This window comes from Sapajus apella, unplaced genomic scaffold (assembly GCF_009761245.1).
Source record: "Sapajus apella isolate SASKATOON/1434 unplaced genomic scaffold, GSC_monkey_1.0 scaffold4, whole genome shotgun sequence".
NCBI lineage: Eukaryota > Metazoa > Chordata > Mammalia > Primates > Cebidae > Sapajus > Sapajus apella.
This window is the reverse complement of record NW_022436944.1, coordinates 44531492-44553065: the sequence shown is the minus strand read 5'-3', so window position 1 is coordinate 44553065 and position 21574 is coordinate 44531492. Positions and strand designations below refer to the sequence as shown.

General features: G+C 37.4%; 1 protein-coding gene across 4 annotated transcripts in view; it reads left to right on the top strand.

Annotated features, from left to right (window-relative positions):
• THRB (thyroid hormone receptor beta) overlaps nt 1-21574 on the top strand; it is a 375781-nt gene that overhangs the window by 24938 nt on the left and 329269 nt on the right. The window lies entirely within an intron of this gene.

Genomic DNA, 21574 nt, shown 5'->3' with positions numbered 1-21574 from the left:
AATGTAGATGCCTTGACCCCTTCTGTAGCTCTAAGCGCCATTAAAATAATGGTTCTCAAACTTGAGCTGTATTATTACCACCTGGGCTTGTTAACATACAGACTGCTACATCACATCCTCAGAGTTTCTGATTCAGTCACTCTGGGATGGAGAATTTGCATGTCACACAATTTCCCAGGTGATGCTGATGCTCCTGGAAACTTCTTTCTACAAACCGCTGCATTAGAAGAACAATCCTACTCAAATCTGGGAGGTAATATTTTTATTATAATCTGCTGAAGTATTGTAGCAATTTTGGGTCCCACTCTTTCAGTCAGAACAAAACCCAGAAGGATGTAGAAAATTCAGGCCACCAGGCAATATTAAGGACCATTGAGGAAAGAGGAATATATGGAGAAGAGAAAAACTTCAGAGATGTGTAGCAGCTTTTTAAACACTTGATAGATTGACATGTTGACATTGCTCATGCCTGTAATCTTGGCACTTTGCGAGGCTGGGGCGGGCTGATCACTTGAAGTCAGGAGACCAGGCTGGTCAACATAGTGAAACCCCATCTCTACTAAAAGCACAAAAATTAGTCAGGCCTGGTAGTAAATGCCTGTAATCCCAGCTACTGGGAAGACTGAGGCAGGAGAATTGCTTGAATCTGAGAGGCAGAGGTTGCAATGAACCAAGATCGCACCATTGTTCTCCAGCCTAGGTGAAGAAGTGACACTCTTCTCAAAATAAAAAAAAAAAAAAAAAAAAGTCTCTACATTGGAGCCAGATAAACCTGGCTTTGATTCACAGTTCTGCCATCCTTTTATATATCCAGCAAACGTTTCTATGGGGCTTATTAAGTACCAGGCATTCTTCCAAGTACTTTACATATGTTAACCTATTTAATCCTCATAACAGCTTTAGAAAGTAGGTTTAGAGAGGTTGAGCAACTTTCCTAAGGTCACATAGCTAGTACATGGTGGAACTGGGATTTGGATCCAGGCAGTTGTGCGGAGTTTAAATTCTTAAATACTCCGTCACACCACCTGCCCACTACTGGCTCCTCTTCAGTGGTCGACTGTGGGTCCTTAAGAACATCCTCAGTATTTCTGTGACTCAGTTCCTTCATCTTCAAAGTAGTGACAATTTGTTTACCATAAATTGTTCAGAAGAGTCCAAGAGAGAGTATTTGCAATGTACATATCTGATGTCTGGTGTTTAGAGTTCTGCGATATTCAAGCAAAGACAGGGGCAGTGGGTAAAGTTAGTGTGAGTCACATGACTCCAGGGTAACAAAACCAATCAGTGATGGGATCCAGGAAGGTGTCAGGGCTTCAGCTTGGGGAATATTTCTTAGATTCTGAATGACCCTCTAGAAGGACAGTCACATATAGCACCTAGAGGAGGAATCTAGACTAACCTTCTAACTTTAAAATTCTACGCTGTGGAAAACATTGACTTCATTCATTTGAAGTGCCAGTTTTCATCAGATTGTTCCATTGTTTCCCTGGATCACTTGAAGCTTTGTGCAGATTCTAAAAGATTCTGCCTGTCACAGTTAAAGCAGGTATAAAAATAAGTTACCTAAACTGTTTTCCATTCTTTACTCATACCTCACTCTTTACCAGCACAGACACCTGCTTATACTTTGTTGCTCTTCAACGTTTTTCTCTAAATATGTTCATAAAATGTATTCTTATATCCAGTAGCTATTTCTTGCCTGGTTTTCTTACACTTCATTTCCTTAGTAATGGCGTATCTTGATTTTTTGCATGTATCTGGCACCATGGTATTTTAAAGCAATAGTAATCATTTTCATAGATATTTCATTATACTCTTAAGAAGTAGGTTGAATGCTTCCCCTGACTTATATATTTCAAGTAATGAAAACATCTGAGACATATGAAGACATCTGAGAGAAAAAGCTTGTCTAGAGTTCCCTGGTTTGTTGGGGAGTTGCAGAATCGGGGTTAGAGCTAATGTTGATGCTGAAGGCATCAGTGGAGTTTGCTGAGGTATTTTCCCAGCTCCTGTGCCTATGAACAACCCCCTTAATGGAGCTGCCTTAGGAATTAATTAATAACTCATGAAGCAGTGGAGCTCATTATATGCTAGAAACTGCTGTGAGCCCAGAAATCCAAGATGGATCCAGCTTGTTCTGGAGTGAGTTGGATGTTTTGATAGGCAGTTAAAGAGGGAGAGAATACCTGCTATGATTGAGGGAACTCCTGGCTTCTATGACACATCTAAATAGGGACATCTACTCAAGACGTCAGGGAAAACATCCCAGCAGAGGTAATGCTTCATCTGTTTTGAAGAATGAGTAGTAGTCAGCTTGGCAGAGGCATGGGGATGTGTGTGTGTTTGTAGATGTGTCGTTGGACTGTGGACTTCCAAATGTATAGCCATACCTCATTGTATTGAACTGCTTTACTATGCTTCACAGATATTATTTTTTTATAGACTGAAGGTTTGTGGCAACTCTGTGTCAAGCAGATTTATTGGCGCCATTTTTCCAGTTGCATATGCTCACTTATCTGTCATATTTTGGTAATTCTCACAACATTTAAAATTTTTAAATTATTATTATGTCTGTTATGGTGATCCATAATCAGTGGTCTTTGATGTTACTATTGTCATTGTTTTGGGGCAGTACAAACTATACCCATATAAGATGACCAACCTAATCACCAAAGGATGTGTGTGTTATTCCTCCATCTCTCTCCCTCTTCTCAAGCCTCCTTATTCCCTGAGAAGCAACAATGTAGAAGTTATGCCAGTTAGTAACTCTTTGATAGCCTCTAAGTATTTAAGTGAAAAGAAGTGTTGCCCATTTTTTAAACTTTAAGTCAAAAGCTAGAAATGATTATGTTTCGTGAGGAGGGCATGTCAAAAGATGAAATAGGCCAAAAGTGAGGCCTCTTATGCCAAACAGCAAAATTGTGCATGCAAAAGAAACGTTCTTGAAGAAAATTAAAGGTGGCACTCTAATGAACACATGAATGATAAGAAAGTGAAACAGCCTCATTTCTAACGTGGAAAAAGTTTTAATGTTCTGAGTAGAAGATCAAACCAGCCACAACATTCCTTTAAGCCAAAGCCTATTCTACAGCAAAGCCCTAACTTTCTTCAATTCCATGAAGGCCGAGAGAGGTAAGAAAGCTGCAGAAGAAAAATGTAAAGTTAGCAGAGGTTGGTTCATGAGATTTTAGGAAAGAGGCCGTTTCCATAACATAGAAGTACAAGAGGAAGCACCAGTGCCAACGTGGAAACTGCAGCAAATTATCCAGACGCCAACGTGGAAACTGCAGCAAATTATCCGGACGCCAACGTGGAAACTGCAGCAAATTATCCAGACGCCAACGTGGAAACTGCAGCAAATTATCCAGAAAATGTAGCTAAGATATTTGAGGAAAATGGCTACACTGAACAACAGATTTGCAATGTAGACAAAACAGGCTTCTATTGGAAGAAGAGGCCAATCTAGAGCTTTCATAGCTGGAGAGGAGAAGTCAATGCCTGGTTTCAAATCTTCAAAGGACAGACTGGCTCTTTTGTTAGAAGTTAATGCAGCAGATGACTATGTTGAAGTCAATGCTCATTTGCCATTATGAATACCTCAGGGCTCTTAAGAACTATGCTAAATCTACTCTGCCTAGGCTCTGTGATGGAACAACAAAGCCTGATGACAGCACATCTGCTTACAGCTTAGTTTGCTGAGTATTTTAAGATCACCATTGAGAGCTACTACTCACAAAAGAAAAAAAAAAACATTCCTTTCAAAATATTACTACTCACTGACAATGCACCTAGTCACTCAAGAGCTGTGATGAAGATTCACAAGAATATTAATTTTGTTTTCATGTCTGCTAATACAACATTCATACTGCAGCCTATGGATCAGAGTAATTTTGACCTTTTTGTCTTATTATTTAAGAAATACATTTCTTGAGGCTACAGCATATAGATAGCAATTCCTCTGATTGACCTGTGAAAAGCAAATAGGAAACCTTCTGGAAACGGTTTACCATTCTACATGTCAATAAGGGCATCGGCCATTCCTGGGAGGAGGTCAAAATATCGACATTAACAGGAGTTGGGAAGAAGTTGATTCTAACCCTCACAAATGACTTCAAGGGATTCAAGACTTTAGAGGAAGAAGAAACTGCAGATGCTATGGAAGTAGGAAGAGAACCAGAATTAGAAGCGAAGCCTGAATATGTGACTGAATTGCTGCAATCTTATAATAAAACTTTTATGGTTGAGGAGTTGCTTCTTATGGATGAGGAAAGAAGGAGGTCACTTGAAATGTAGTCTACTACTGGGAAGATGCTGTGAATATTGTTGAAATGACAACAAATGATTTAGAGTATTCCATAAACTTAGTTGATAAAGCACTGGCAAGATTTAAGAGAATTGACTCCAGTTCTGAAAGAAGTTTCATTGTGGACAAAATGCTTTCAAACAGCATCATATGCTACAGAGAAATATTTCATGAAAAGAAGAGTCAATTCATGCAGAAAACATCAGTATTTTCTCATTTTAAGAAATTGCCAGAGCCACCCCAACTTTGAGCAGCCATCACCCTGATCAGTTAGCAGCAATCAACATCAAGACAAGACGCTTCACCTGCAAAAAGATTATGACTCACTAAAGGATCAGATAATCATTAGCATTTCTTCACAATAAAATATTTTTAAATTAAGATATATACATTATTTTTTAGACATAACGCTATTTCACGCTTAATAGACTACATTATAGTATAAATGAGTTTTATATGCCCTGGGAAATAAAATTCATGTGACTCTCACTTTATTGCAATATCCACTACTGCAGTGGTCTAAACTCTCCAAAGTGTACCTGCAGTATCTCCAAAGTGTGCTGTAGTTGAGATTGGGGGGTACTCTAAACAAGATTTAGGTAAATGTGGGGATACTGAACACAGAAACCATCAGAACTTCTTCTGCACTGGGTTTCCAGAACCCTACTAGCCAAGTCTTTAATCTCCAGGCAGCATTTTGAAAATAAGTCTTCTAAGGTTTGAGTAGCCCAAGTGATAAAAACTAAGGGTGATGAATTGAGGGTACCCTGAATTCTGCCCAACCATATTAATCTACAAATAAAAGATAAAATTGGGAAAATCTCCCAGAAAGAAGGAAAAAATGGAGATGGTAAACAAGAAAAAAACAAACAATAAAACCCAACATAATTAAATGACTAGTTTTGGCATTCCTACATCTTAATAAGAGAAATATCAGAAGGGAGAACAGAAAAAAATGAAAAGAAGGAAGTCATTTACAAACTAATTCAGAAGGCTGCACATGTATGTTGGGCACAGAGGAAAACCTCTGATTGTTCATTCTCCAGAGTGGGGAATAAATAGATAATGCCTAAAACTAAAATGTCACATAATATAGTCATGCTATTATGGACATGGAGGTAAGGACACCCTTCTCAAATAAAGAGCTTAGAGTGGTTATCTCTAGGAAGGAAGGAATGGAACGGGGAGATGGGAGAGTAGTATTTCATTAACAAATTTATAAAATTATTTGATACTTTAAATTATATGAAAGTATAAATTTAATAAAAATAAGGACTAAAAACCAATTTTTCAAGTCTGTTTAAAGAGCAGCCTAGATGTAAATGTAGAAAAAAATATCTTGAACTTGAAGATAGTGCTGATGAAATTACCTAGTATACAGCCAGGACACAGAGATTCAGATTAAAGGAAAATTCTAGGCTGGACATTCTGGCTCATGCCTGTAATCCCAGCACTATGGGAGGCAAAGGTGGGCAGGTTGCCTGAGGTCTGGGATTCGAGACTAGCCTGGCCAACATGGTGAAACCCTGTCTCTACTAAAAATTAAGCTGGGCATGGTGGTGTGTGCCTGTAATTCTGGCTACTCAGGAGGCTGAGGTGGAAGAATCACTTGAACCCAGGAAGTGGAGGTTTCAGTGAGCCGAGAACACACCACTGCACTCCAGCCTGGGTGGCAGAGTGAGACTCGGTTTCAAAAAACAATTCTAAACCCCAGGCAAATCCCCACTTCAGCTCATTCTGATGAGAATAAAACCAATCAAATGTCAAGGGGTTGGAGTAGAGATAACATTACTTGCAAATAAATCACAATTAATTAGCTAGCTAACTTCTCATTAGCAAAAGTAGATGCTAGATACCAGCAGAATGTGTTTCTCAGAATCCTGAGGAAAATCATCAGCTCAAAATCCCATACTGGCTAAATTTAATTCAAAACCAAGGATAAATTAAAAATTGATTCAGATAAGTAAGACTGAGCTAACTAACCACTCACAGACCCTTGCTGAAATAACTACCAAGAAAGAAGGCATAGGTTGCAGGGAAAAAAAATAGTGAGTGAAGAATTTGGGGAAATTTAAATAACCACCGTTTGTAATATAACAACAGTAACATTAATAGTAACTACTTTTTGTGGGTATTTGTTAAAAAAAAAAATGTAGAACTTAACTACTATACCAGCATGGAGTAAGAGGGAACTGTAAGTAATAATTTTCACGGTCTCTATTATTTTAGAGAATCATAGAAATAATAATTTTCCTTAGATTTGGGTTGGTTTACAAATTTAGAGATAATCTCTACAGAAATAAAATGTTTGACCTCCAAGCCTGTGGAGGAGAATAAAGAAAATTCAATAAATCAATTCAATAGACAACAGGAAAGAAACAAACATAAAAAAAAAGTGATCAACAGAAAACAATAACAACAAATAAGACAACTGAAATGAGTCCAAATATATATTTAATCACATTAAAAGCAAATGAACTAAACTCTTCAGTTTAAAAAGACACCCAGGTTGCATAAAACCCACAATCCAGCTATATACTATCTACAAGTATCAGACCTAAAAATAGTAATTCAAAAACTTTGAAAGTAATCAGATGGAAATAGCTACATTGGATAACTACTAGCTAAAATACAGCTAAAATGCCAGTATTCATATTAGACAAAATGAAATATTAATCAAGAACTTAGAAAGACGGTCATCACCATTGATTATTTGGGCTAAGGTATTACTGTCATAGACTTATTTTTATCTGTGCATTTGTGTCAAAATATGCCATATTAACCAAGATAATGCAACCATGTCTTAAGAATGTTCTTATTGGCATTTTTAAAGTGTCAATAGCTCTTACAAAGGGGATAGCATGTAACAGATTACTGCATCAGTATCATCTGTGGTGGCACTGTGATATAAATGAATAGTTCTGCACTCATGGATGTTCATTAATACTTACAGGATAGTTGGCAATGCTTTTTGCTGACAGACTGCTTTCAAGTCTGTCTTTCTAATTCCTGGAAAATAGTTTGTCTACAATGAGACCCTAAGTCCAAATCAAATGTACTTTTGAAGCAATTTGAAAATTCCCCAAGCAGCATATTTTATTTTTACATTTGCTTCATGTAGTGGTAACATAATTACCTGTGCCTTTGAAAAATATAATATCGGGGGGGTCTTTGCAAGATTATTATCAAATTTAGGCAGGGCAGGGTGGCTCACGCCTGTAATCCCAGCACTTCGGAGAGGCTGAGGTGGGATGATCACTTGAGTCCAAGAGTTCAAGACAGTCTGGGCAACATAGGGAGACCCTGCATTTACAAACCTGCAATAATAACAATCAAGAAATTAGCCAGAGGTGGTAGCATGTGCCTGTAGTCCCAGCTACTTGGCAGGCTGAGGTGGAAGTATGGCTTGAGCCAAGGAGGTGGAGGCTGTAGTGAGCCATGATCACACCACTGCATTCCAGCCTGGGCTACAGAATGAGACTCTGTCTCAAAATAAAAAGATTAATATCAAATTTATAAATGAGATGGTGTGAAGAGAAAAGCCATTCCCCACTCCTTTCAACACTTTTTCTAGTAACAAAGTTACATAGAAATCTTAATCCCTTAACACTCTGTGAAGGTTTCAGATATTTCTCCCTTCTCCCTTAACCAGCCCCGGCTACAGGAAACAGTACTATGTTCTTACTCATCAGGCCAAATCAATCTGTTTGTCAATAGCAGAGCCCAAATAGGTACTGTCGGATGAGTCTCCCCTCTGTCCAGGAGGGAAGCCAGTTGTGTAACCCTACAGCAGTGACAGGAGTGGGGTTACATGGAGTGGGTGGAAAATTGTTCTTGCTCATGCATAGAAGCAGATCAGTCTTTGGGTACTACCTCCACTCAGCTGGGTGCCTTGCCCAAAAGAGGGTGGGGTTGGTAGCCTGAGAAACTGGGTATTTTTCCCAGGCTTCTGGGTCACTGCTGCTGTCTTTCAATGCCATTTGAAAAGCACCTCGAGGAAACTCCTCATTGGCATCTGAAGAGCCCACTGGTTCCAAGGGGAAGAATCTGGGCAGGAGCAAAGGAAGAATTTTCTCCCCTCTGTATGTTGCAAGGACAATGGAAAGTCAGGTTTTGCACATTCATTTTAAACACAGAGCCAAAAGGTAGCAGTTTAAAACATGTTTTGTTCTGTTTTGATTTTGGAGGTCCAAGTAACCTGATTTCTTTACTATGTATTACCACAGAACAAATTTAATCACATAGATATTTTTCTAATACGTAATAGTTTAGAACAGGGCTATGACCTCAGCAATCCATTACTCCTGAAATGCAGCGAATAATAGATCCAACTTAATTTGAAGGACTACTTGTCTGAATTTTCTTGAAAACTCATCTTCTCATAGCAGGAGACTTCTGTTTGACTTGTCTTTTTTTACAGAATTGAGGCTATCAATTGTGTAATTTTAAAATTGATTTGTTTAGGTCAAATAAAATGTCAGTCCATTTAAAGGTATAATATGTGCTAGATTGTGCAGTTTGTGAGTCCATACTTATGATAAGCCCATACTTATTCATTTCAAATGATTTTTCATTTTATTCTTGATTATCAAAGGGATAACATCTTTTTTTTAAATCAACAACACAGGAAATATTGAAAATAAAAGAATCCCACCCCAGTGACACTTTTGTGGCACCAGTTAGAGGGGAAAGTCTTTCCTGCAACATGTGGCCATACCACGTGCAATTCTGGAATGTCAGATTAGAGACATAGAGATGACTTAGTCAAACATTTTTAATTCTAAGGAATAATATTTGGCCCCAAAGAAAGGAGGTAAATTGTCTAAGTTATCACTTAAATGTTCCTGTGTCAGGCTCAAGCCCAAGTCCTTGCCCTCTGGGACCCTTTTTGGGATCACATGCTCCTGAAAAGTTTTTTTTTTTTTTTTGACCATTATTTTCTGATGCTTTTTATTATTATTCTGGTGACAAAGTAATGAATGCTCATTTTAGAAATTCACCTGTTGTCTTGCCACCCACCGTTGAAATGTTGCTGTATTTCTTTCTAGGCAGGTTTCTGTGCTCATCATTGTACAAAAATGGGATCAGGCTTTACATAATTTTCTGGACATCTTTTTTTACCAAATGAGTCATAAACATTATTCCATGTCATTGAATATTATTCTTTAAAATTATTTTTAATAGTTGCATGGCAATCTATGCTATAGATGTACCATAATATCTAATAAGTCTCACTGATGATCATTTGGGAAGACATCAGTTTTTTAACACTAAGATGTTGTCATAGCTGACAATAAATTCATGCTTCTTTTTTCATGCTAATATGAAACACCCTTAGTATAGACATCGTAGTTGTTCTATAATTTAGGAAATTCTTGGAAGACCAGAGAATATTTAAAACCCAAAATTATTTCATTTCACTAGATTAGATGGCTTATAGTTAATGTAAATAACATCAGATCACTTTTAAAGAACAAATCTGTTAAGCTTTGATTTGGTCAACGATGGATTAATCATTAAGTTAATTAGCCACATCTCTATTTTATTAGCCAGCTGCATGAAGAGTTAGAATAATCTGCCTTAACTTGGCAGATAAGTCCTTTACCTTCACATTGTATTTTATAATGCTAAAATAAAAAATACTAAGAATGCTAAGAGTAGCAGCTACTGTTTGTTGAGATTATACAGTGTACCAGCTATGTACCAACCTCTTGATAAACACTACACTTAATTCTCACAACATCCCACTGAAGCAGGTGCTACTTTTAACTCCACTTTATAAAGGGAAAAAACTTAGCTCAGAGAAGTTAAGCAACTTGCTTGAGGTGGCACAATGAGTAAATGGCAAACTACAGACTTGACCCCAGGCCTGCCTCCCTTCAAAACCCAAGACTGTACCTCACCTCTCCAAAGTGATGCTGATGAATTCTTTTTCTTAATAACTCATATTCCTTTGTTAGCAGTGGTTCTTGACCTTTTAGGGATTGCAGAACCATTTAAGAGTCTGTACTGGTGCCTAGAAAATGGTGTGCATAAAAACATGTGTGCAGTTTTTGAATTAAGTTTTAAGGATACATAGCCTCTGGCAGCCTGCAAACCCCTACAATTGACCAGTGAGGCTCTTATACTTTTAGGGCTTTACAACTTTCCAGCCTTTTGGAATCTTCTGTTAAAATGCAAACCTTCTGCTAAAATACAAATAACCCTAAAAGAGTCACATGAAGTTACATAACCCTATAAGAGAACACATGAAATGTTTATCAACTAAAATTGTGACATTTTGTCTGGAGAAGAATCTTAGTAAATAGAAACTAAGATGTCTAGAAGCACTTGTTACAAATTTTACCTTTTCCCATCTTTTCTATGACCAGGCAGTTCTGGATGAGACCTCTAGAAATGTTAGTACCTGACACTCAGTCATAACTAAAGCAAAACTCTGGAGCTACAATCTCACAGACAAATAATTCTCAAGACAGCCAGTCATTACTTAGTAAATTATAAAGTAAGCTTTTATGTTCTCTTCCCTTCAATTACAGTAGATTAAAGGAATGAAAAAAATCATTTAAATATTAGTCTGTGCAACATATTAAGGAAACACAAAAAAATCTGGTGCAAAAATAATAAGTCATGAATATTACAAACCAACCAGTGGTTTGAATGTATTCTGTCACTTTTCCCTTCACTGACACAGATGATTGAGAGTAAACTGTTTTTAGTGCAATTTGTCTGATCATTTCTGAATTCTATGATGTTCCTGATGATGTTTGCTTTATTATTTAACCCCATAGATTCATGTTTTATACCATAATATGGTATAAAACAGGAAAAGAAATAATAGCCTTCTTGTATTTTTAGGAAGATAAATCTCACATAGATAAGCTTGTCACTTTAACCTTTCCATTTTGCTGTTTAAATGACAGAGTTCACCAGATAGTACATTCTTAAAAGCCATTTAGAAAATGTGCTAAATAAAACATCCTTAACGAACATAGAATAATATTCTTTTAGAGGAAGTGGAAACACAGAAATAGGGACAGCAGGTAAAATATTAGGCACTGACTAACCTATAGGGTTTGACGTGATTTCTTAGAATTGAATGGCTAAAATTTAACTGTTCTATTTACCAAAATGTCTTGTAAAAATATTAATAAGGAGGCTGGGTGTGGTGGCTCACGCCTGTTATCCCAGCACATTGGGAGGCGGAGGTGGGCAGATCACCTGAGTTTGGGAGTTCAAGACCACCCTGACCAACATGGAGAAACCCCTTGTCTACTAAAAATACAAAATTAGCTGGCCATGGTGGTACATGCCTGTAATCACAGCTACTTGGGAGGCTGATGTAAGAGAATCTCTTGAACCCAGGAGGCAGAGGTTGTGGTGAGCCTAGATCACACCTTTGCACTCCAGCCTGGGCAACAAGAGCAAAACTCTGTCTCAAAATACATATATATTAATAAGAATGTGGTATTATGCCCCCAAAATACAAACAAATACATTTTCAAATAAAAATATTTATAAGTACTAAACCTTGATTTTTTTTCTTTTAGAATATTTATATTTAACATATTTGAAGGTTAAGGCCATCCTACATGGACATCTGAGGCTTTATCTAAGTATTATCTTTTCTGTAGTGTGACTATTGGTTTGAAGTTTGGTTCTTCTTTTCTAATAGTATGAGATTAATTTTCTCAGTATTTAAATTATTCCTCAGTTAAATTGGGCGTTCATGGAGGAACATTCTTCCAGGTTGCTGATACATTTGCTGCACTGTAAGGGAGGCAGTGGGTATCTGACTCAGTCAGCTTTACCACTTATAAAAGGTTTGGTGGAGGAAATTGAAACTAAAGCTAAATTGTTGGCAATGAGTGCATTAACTAGGACCCCACTGAGTGGACTGAAAGAATGGAAAATGTTTAACTCGTTGAGAGGCAATGATGTTGCAAATGGGGCATTCTTCAAAGCTCCTTCGTTTTTTGAATCTCCAAAGGCAATTATTCTGAATGTAAACTGCAGGCCAAATTGCAATCTTCTGTAAGCATTTCAGAGATTACTGCAAATATTCCATTAAAAAGCTCTTCTGTGGTCTTATGTGCTTCAGAACTACCCAGCACAACGGGGTCTTCAGCATGCTCAGGATCTCTAAAGAGAGCTTGGACACAGCCAACCAAATTTGGCTACTTCAACTCTTAGGAACAAGAAATGATGCTGAGATAATTTGTCTGGCATGTATTATCAGCCCACAATGACTACTGTCATTTAGCCTCAAAAAAATTTTTTTTTCTTCTACAATGCTATATTTCTTTAGAACCTTCCTATTCCAAGTGTGGACCCTACACCAGCCCCATAGACTTCCCCTGGGGACTTGTCAGAAGCGCACAATTTTAGGCCCCACCCCAGACCTGTTGGACTAGAATCTTCATTTAACAAGATGCCCAGGTGATTGATTCATGTTTGAGAAGCTCTGCTTTTAAAACACTAAAGCAATTACTGAGTAATTGCTACTGTCATGACTCTGAAGAGCTCCTATAGGTTTCAAATGTGGCTAACTCTAAAGGCAAATGTCGTCACTGGGAAATCTGATGAGCAATTTCAGAGAAGTATAGAGCTATGCAGTGACTTATACTCCCATCTCTTGATGTTTCTTGGTTTTTCTCTGGTAATCTATGGATTATTTGATGGCATATTGATATTAAAACAACTCTATTTTTAGAAAAAATAAAATAGGAAAGATGAAAGCACTCAGAGAAAACACTTGTGCAGATACCAAAGATATAGTATTTTCAGAAATGTTCTTTAAACCCATGGTTTCTGTTCACATGTCATTAGATTGTTGCCTTTTAAGGCAATGTCAGAGAGGTCCAGATTTTTGGTCAGCTGATGAAAATAGTTTAAAAAGTGAATACCTGTGCTGTATTTTCTTATTTAGGAAGATATATTAGATTCCCAGGTCAGAGTCAGACTAGAAGACATATATTCTCTCATTGATCATTTATGCATCTATACTTGCTAATCAAATGCCAAGTGTTCATTTTAATGGTTGGAATAATAGGGAGAATGGTCTAAATCAGAAGAGTTTCATGGACAAAATGCCTTTAGGGACAAGGTGGGAAAAAGAATTTAGCAAGGCTGGCCAGGAAAAGGTGAAGGGTGAGTATAGCTTGCCTAAACAGCACAGCTACCTCTCAGTATTGTCCTGTGGTAATACAGGCTTAGTTAGGGTAACTACATCTTTTCAAGAAGAAAAAATAGAAATCTTTATTTTTGTGTGAAATTTTAAGGTTTTTAACTGTTGTCAATTAAATCAAGTTTCTGTGAATTAATACTTTCTTCCTCCTCTTTTTTCTTCCCTTGTAAATATTATGTAGTCCAATAAAGCTTAACTAGTAACACAATTAGGGGAAGTTTGCCAATTGATGATACCAAAAAGCCCCAAACATTGCCATTTACACTAATTTTATTCTCTTTTCCCCTAAACTTTTTCTGGAATGCAAAATCAGAATTAGATAGAATCACAGTTCACTGACTTTGCCTCTTTACTCTCTACCTAGGTTAGATGCTAACGAATAGCCAAATGAAACTCTGAAAGAGAATTATTAAGAAGTTGATCTTATATAATAAGATAGTATATAATAAGGCCAATGAAACTCTGAAAGAAAATTGTTAATAAGTTTATCTTATATAATAAGATACTATATAAGATACTGTTATAATAATATCAGATAAGTATAAAACAATACTTATATTCAGTAACCAGTTTGTATTCTATCTTATGTAAGTATTAATTATCTTGTATTAATTATTTTGTATTATCTTGTATAATCTTGTATACAAGGTGAGTATTAATTATCTGGTATAAGATAGTATACAGATTGGTTACTGAAGGTTGGAAGATGTTAAACATATTTATTACTATCATTCACTATCACATACAAAACTCTATTTCGTAGTCCCATGTAATAGAGAGAAACCTGGTTGCCTTTTCAAGAATTTCTATATGGTGACAACCAAAACAGATTGAATGAATGCATGTCTATAAGCTTTGTAAATATTTTCAACCTTTTTTTTTTTTTTTTTTTTTGAGATAGGGCCTCACGCTGTCATCCAAACTGGATTACAGTGTTGCTATCATGGCTCACTGCAGCCTGCACCTCCTGGGGTCAAGCAATCTTCCTGCCTCAGCCCCCGTAGTAGCTGGAACTACAGGTGTGTGTTAGCACACTCAGCTAATTTTTAAAAATGGTTTTTCTTAGAGATTCGGCCTCACTGTGTTGACCAGGCTGGTCTCAAACTCTTGACCTCAAGCAATACTCCTGCCTTGGCCTCCAAAAGTGCTGGGATAATAGGCATGAGCCATCATGCCCGGCTGAACTTATTTTTAAATTATTTGCTCTGGAAATCTAAAAAGATTATGTGCTTTTTTACAGGATCATGTTAGAATGTAGCAGTTTCCAGAGAAATTCAGTGAAGCAGCTGATAAAATCCTTTAAAAATATATTTCAGAGAGTTGAGCAATTATAGTGATGTCAAAATAGTGGCCCCACCTTCTTCAGCCCACTTAAACCAACACTGAACATGGACACATTCATTTCTTGTCATCAGCCGGATGAAATGGAGTAGGAAAAATCCATCCTATATGTCATTGAGTCTTATAATACAGTTCTCTTTTCTCTGCCTATTAATAAAAGACCCCACTGAATGAAACCAGAATTCTTTTAGGCAATTTAAACTTTCTGAAACAGAGGAATGCTGGAAAGGGGAGGTAGCCAAGGAATATAGAAGTAAAAAATTAACTTTTGAGGTCAAATGCTTATCTGAACAGATTGACTAGTTTGATTATTTTTAAAAGTATTATGTTGATACCAGTGTTTTAATTTAAATCAAAAGCAATGATTTAACCAAAGTTACACTTCCATTATCAACTCACAGAAACACAGAAAAACAAAATCATTTTTTCAGTTCTTATTTCCCACTGATGCTGACAAAAGAAAACCTGAGATAATCAAAGACCCAAAACTGAGTAAGACCTCTCAGGATCTCAAAGCCAAGTGCTTGGCAGAGAAGAGAAGATAGAGAAGGTGTATTATCTAGGAGTGGAAAAGAATGTTTTATGCTGAAATGGTTGAAGAGAGAATTCAAAATCAAACTCAGCATCCCACTTAGGAGGCTTCCATCTCTTCTTAGGGACTGAGTAATGGAGGTGACTTGTGTTAAGTGTTCAGCACCTGTGAAGACCTAACTCTTGAGGGAGAGACTCCAATCTAAACTTCCTACTCATTGCTGTCTTAAAAAAAAAAAAAGGAAGTCTTTATTCCTAAAGTGACTAATACAAGCCAAGCACTCAGTCAAGGGCTACTGAGGGAATGACTTCAATAAAAAGCAATTATGTGTAGACTTCATCCTTGTCAATTGTTGGCAACTTTGGCCAAGATGTTTTGGAAAATACCATTCACTACTCCACATTTTCTATGGTGCTGTTGAAAAATAAAAAATAAAGCTTTGACCTGGAAAGCTCTGATTCTCATGCTCATTATCTTTGTGATCTTGGAAAGGATGTTTATTCTTTTTGAGTATGTTTTCTTTTTTCTACAATCAGAAACTACATTATCTCTTACATCTCATTGCATATAAATTCTATAAATCTTATTCTAGGATTTCAACAGTGCCTCTAGAAAAAGACAAAAGAGACTAGGAATTATGAGAAGAGAGAGAGAGATTATAAATTCTCTGTGAGGAAGTTTTGTCTAAAACTTATCTTCTTCTATCAAAAGCAAGTTGTATATACTTTTCAGTTAAGCCACACCTGCCTCGTAAATGCCAAACATAGGTCCATTTTAAAGTGCATTAAAAACTATACTCCGTTTTATTTTTAAACAGCTTTATTGAGAATCCACATGCCATGCAATTTACTCACGTAAAGTGTATACAATTGAGTGATTTTTAGTATGGTCTCAGTTTGCAACTATCACCACTATTAATTTTAGATCATTTTAAATCACTCCCCTCAAAAACCTCACACTCATTAACACTTGTTCCTCATTGCCCTCTCCAGCTCTCAGCAACAAATAATCGACTTTCTGTTTGTAGGAATTATGAATTCCCTCTTCTGGACATCTCATATATATGAAATAATACAATATGTGGCTTTTTGTGACTGATTTCTTTCGCTAAGCCTAATTTTCCAGAGGTTATCATGTCATACCACGTATCAATAAAATTAATTTCTTTAGATTGCTTAGTAATATTCCAGATCCTTTGCCTGTTTTTAAATTATATTTTCTTTTCACTATTGAGTATTTTATATATTCAAGATACAAGTTCCTTATCAGAGATGTGATTTGCAAAATTTTTATTCCATTTTATATTTCCTTAAATGAGTTTTTATTGCCATGAAAGAAGAGAGATGGTGCTAAGATAAAATAATACAGAGGCTACTTTAGTTTGGGGAGAGGGGTCAAGAAAGGACCCTGACACACACTGAGGATTTGATGGAGCAGTCTTGAGGGGGAGGAGAGCACTGCAGGCAGAGAGAACAGCGTGTGCAAAGGCCATGAGGCAGGAATGAATTTGCTGGGTTTACGGACGGGCAGGAAGGCGAGTGGAATAGAAAGATGGTGAGGTAGGGAAGAGCAGGAGACAAAATCTGGGAAAAGGGAAGGGACCGGTTCACATACACCTTAGAGTCCACATGAAGGAGTTTGAAATTTATTCAGAAAGTAGTTAAGTGGTTTTGTGGATTTGAGCAGCGGAGATGGCGCGATCCAATATAGACTTTAAGATGATCCTGCTAGCTGCTTCAGGAAGATTGATGTGTGGAAACGAGGTGGAAAGAGAACCAAGATGACCACTTGGGAGATCTTTGCAGTTGCTAGAATGAGCAATGGCTAAAATGAGTGGGCTTGAACTAAAATGGGAGCGTGGAAAACGAGTCAGGTGAATGGACCTGGGAGTTTTGGAGCTGAAGCGTCATGGCTAAAAGTGTATGTTCTGAAGTCAGAATGACTGGGTTATAGTACTAATTTCCTCTCTTACTAGCTGTATGACCTTGGGCAAATTAGCTTTCCTGTGCCACCATTAAATGGAAATAATAATAGGTGCCATGACGTGAAGTTGTTATGAAAATCAAATGAGTTAATAATGCTGTATATGCATCACAAGAGTACCTGGCACATAGTGAATGCTTTAAGAACTACTGCTGCTGTTAATTGTTTTGACTACTTAAATAGACAAGTGTTGGTGATAGTTTGGATGGAGAAGAGGAGGGAACTTTCAAAGACAATTGACAGGTAACCGGCTTGTGTACAAGGTACTTGGTGGTACCAGTGCTCAAGATGGAGGAAACTGGGGAGAATGAGGATTTGAGGGGAATATCAAGAATCTTATTTTGGAGCTGTTTGGATGGATGTGAGATATCTGAGTGGAGATGTCAGGCAGCTAGAATCTGGTGCTCAGAGTAGCGTCTTGGGCCAGAGATAGAGCTGATATTCAAAATCAAACTGAAATATACTGGAGAAATTTGCATAACAGCAGTTATAAATAATACAACCTTGTCCTGGACCAGCCAATAGGATGTCAGGACAATTTAACGAGCCCAATTTTCTTGGGAGAGGTGGCAGTTATAGGAAAAAGAGTGTAAACATTGTAATCAAACAGACTATCTTTTGAAATTTATCTCTCCATTTACTATTTGAGTGACCACAAATAGTTACAAATGGGTTAGAGAGGAGGGGTCATGGACAGTCCCCAGGTTCCTGCTTGAGCGCCAGGCGGTTTATAGAGCCAGTTCCTGGGATGGAGGAAAGTGGAAGGAGGCATGTTCTTCAGAGTGTCATCTTTCTCTGCAGAAGATTAGTAGGCCATCCTCATAGGTGAGGACCAAAGGAATGTACACTGGCACATACTACATGCTCAGTAATGATTTTCTGGGATGATTTGGACACTTCTCTCCTTCTCAACTCCACTGTAAGCATCTCCCCCCCGCCCCCCAGCCTGCCTAGATTTTTAGATGAAAATGTTGGGTGGGAACCATGAAGTGACAGGGCAGGGCCAGGACTAGGGTGAAGCAAGTGACGCACGCACCTTGGGCACCAAACAGAAGGGAGTGTCAAAAATCCAAGCAATCACAACAAATATTATTTTAATGCACTATTTTTAAAATTCAAAACCAATGCACAAATACCCATGAGAAATTAAATATTAATGTTTAAATAAACACAGAATCGGTATTACTGATTTCTTCTTTCACCTCAAGATCTGTACTGGGAAAAGGTGAATGCTTACTCCGCAGCCCCCAAGACTCCTTCTCATTTCTCCCATAGTTGGTAGCTAAGGGCTAGTCTTCAGCCTGGTGTAATCCAGTCATCTCTAAATGCTGACAACTTCAGAGTGTATTCTAACATCTGTGATACTGGGCACAATTGAGGTTGGGGTTTAGGCTCCTACCAGCCCAGCCCCTGACCCTTTTCTATCAGTTGCAACATGGGAGTTGGAGCAAGGTTCCCCAGTTCACCCCATGTCAGTAAACCCAGCCCTTCGACCCCAGCACTGTTGAGCAAACACAAAGTAAAATAACCCAATGCTCTATTAAAGGCTGAGGTTTAAAGGTCAGCTTTGTGCTTACTGGCTGAGAGTCTGATTCACTACCTAAATGACTCTCAGGGAGCTCTGTGCTTGCAACATGGAGTGAGGAGATGAGAGTTTCCATTCAGAGTGAGGAGCTATTTGCTTTATAAGGAGCTGTCATTGCCAACAGGAAAACAGCAGATCAGGAGCAGGCAGAAGCGAATGGAGGTCCCCATACCAGAAATTCTTCCTTCTGATTTGACTCTGACTTTTGAAAGCTAAAAGTACATGTAGGCCGGACCCAGTGGCTCACACCTGTAATCCCAGCACTTTGGGAGGCCAAGGTGGGAGGATCATGAGGTCAGGAGTTCAAGACCAGCCTGGCCAACATAGTGAAACCCCACCTCTACTAAAAATACAAAAAGAATTAGCTGGGCGTGGTAGTAGGCGCCTGTAGTCCCAGCTACTTGGGAAGCTGAGGCAGGAGAATCACTTGAACCCAGGAAGTGAAGGTTGCAGTGAGCTGAGGTCCCACCATTGCACTACAGCCTGGGTGACACAGCAAGACTTTGTCTCAAAAAAAAAAAAAAAAAAAAAAAAAGAAAGGTACGTGTAGTGGCTCGTAGCTTTCAACTCAACTCTTTCCCAGGAATATCTGAAAATCTCCAACTGAAATAATTTGGTAATTTAGACATCGTTGGTAAGTGGATAAATAATTAAGGATAGACTTGTCACAGCTCATATGTATCACAAGTAAATAATTGCGGAGTTTTGACCTTGTGGGTCACTTTTGCTATAACAAAAGCCAGGTGTGGGAAAACAACATTTTTAAAGTTTTATTATTTAAGCATTTTGATTTCACTTTAAAGAAAAACTTGTCTAAATTTTAGAACATTTTGCTGCAAATATAACAGACTCTCTGATACACATTGATGAATGATTCTGAAACAATAAAAGGAAAGAGAAAAAGCTGCATGGATTAGATCCGAGCTGCTGTGGCACACTGGCACTTTAAGATTGCAACATTTTGTTTGGTGACCTTCATACCAGTTGACTGTATGCACCTTAATCTCTTTCTCAAAAAAAAAAAAAAAAGTGGAGCCTACTATAGATTGGTCTTTTTTTGTTAACCCCAGTTTTTCATTTACCTACACTTTATAACACCTGGTTTAATTTGTACAAAAGAATGAAGTTCATTATTGCATAACTCAGAAACTTGTCTTTGAGATTTTAGGAACAGTAAGTATAAAGGTTGTCATGAATTGAGACTGAAAGACCTCATAGATAAATCAGGTGGGACATTTTTAAAAGAAAAAATAAATAATGCTTCAGAAAAATGTAGAATATGTACGTAAATGCGCAAATGGAAAGAAAATGTCACTTTTTGTAATTAGGTTTCTTTCAGAATTTGACACTCATAAGTAAATGTTCAGAGGAAATAAACATCAGGGCAAATCAGTTTTTGTGAGGGTTGCCAATGTAAATGTGGGGTCTGCTGTAAGTTTTGCTGTTCATTTACCTGCCTCTCTGCAGGAATATTTTTTTTTTTAGTATTTAGTCCTTATTTCCTAAGAATAAATACAAAGACTTTTCAGACTATGAATAATATCACATGGTCTCTAAGCTACAGTTGTACATTATACCCATGCAAATTTTCTTTCTTAAATAATTAAATGAGTTGTATAAAATAAGAATCTTAAATATTAAGTTATGATGCTTTCTTTAAAGTGGTCCAGTTTCCTTCTTTTCTCTCCCTTCCTTCCTCTGTTTTCTTCCCAGCTAACTCCCCTCCTCTCTTTCTTCTCCCCTTCCTCTTTCTTCCCTCCTTTTCTTCCTTCCTCATTCATTCATATAATGTTCATTTGAATGCTTAGATATTAGATTGTCTCATTTCTACCTCTATGATTATTACTTATAAATCAAAGCAGTAAGTCCCACTAAGAACCTAAAAGCCAAGATAGTGTCTTTTTTAAATCTCCTATTATTCATTCAAACTTCATCTTCTTTTTTTTCATTACTACAAGTTATTACTAAAACCAGCACAGAAAAGCTTATCACTATATTGCCTCCTTTGAATTAAGATAGTCTCCCATATTTGGGTTTTAGTGAAAAGATAAGGCTAATAGTCTTTGGACCGTCTTCCCTATTTTGAAAAATCTTCACTCACATCCCTAAACCATATGCAAATAGTCACAGAATTTGTAGGCAAGCATTGTGCAGAAAACCATTAACATGACTTTCAGTTTTCAGGAGGGAAAGTCAAAAATTCCATGGCAAATTAGAGCTGTTGGACTAAATGTTGGTCTATTAATAAGCAGAAAGAAAAATTTATTTTCCCTGCTGAGTTAATATATAGTACTGCTGTCTTTCCACCAGCGGTGTTCTCCAGCTGGGTTACATGGTCCTGGGAATTTCCTCCCAAAATGCCCATTTCTGTCAACCAGCCATCGGACCTTCCTGAGGAGAGTTAATGTGACAGTGGTGAACATATTGAATTTTAATATGAAAGTGACCTTCCCTGATGTCAGAAATGGGTCATATATATGTGAAATCCATGACAATAGTTGAGAACAGAGTTAAAATAAGGAAGATTCATTATATTGGTATACAGTGCTCACCGTACTTGTACTGAAATATGCCTATAAGTAGCTTGCCTTCAAGAATTTTTAATAATCATTTCTAAAGAGCTGATTTTCCCTTTCATACTTTGTC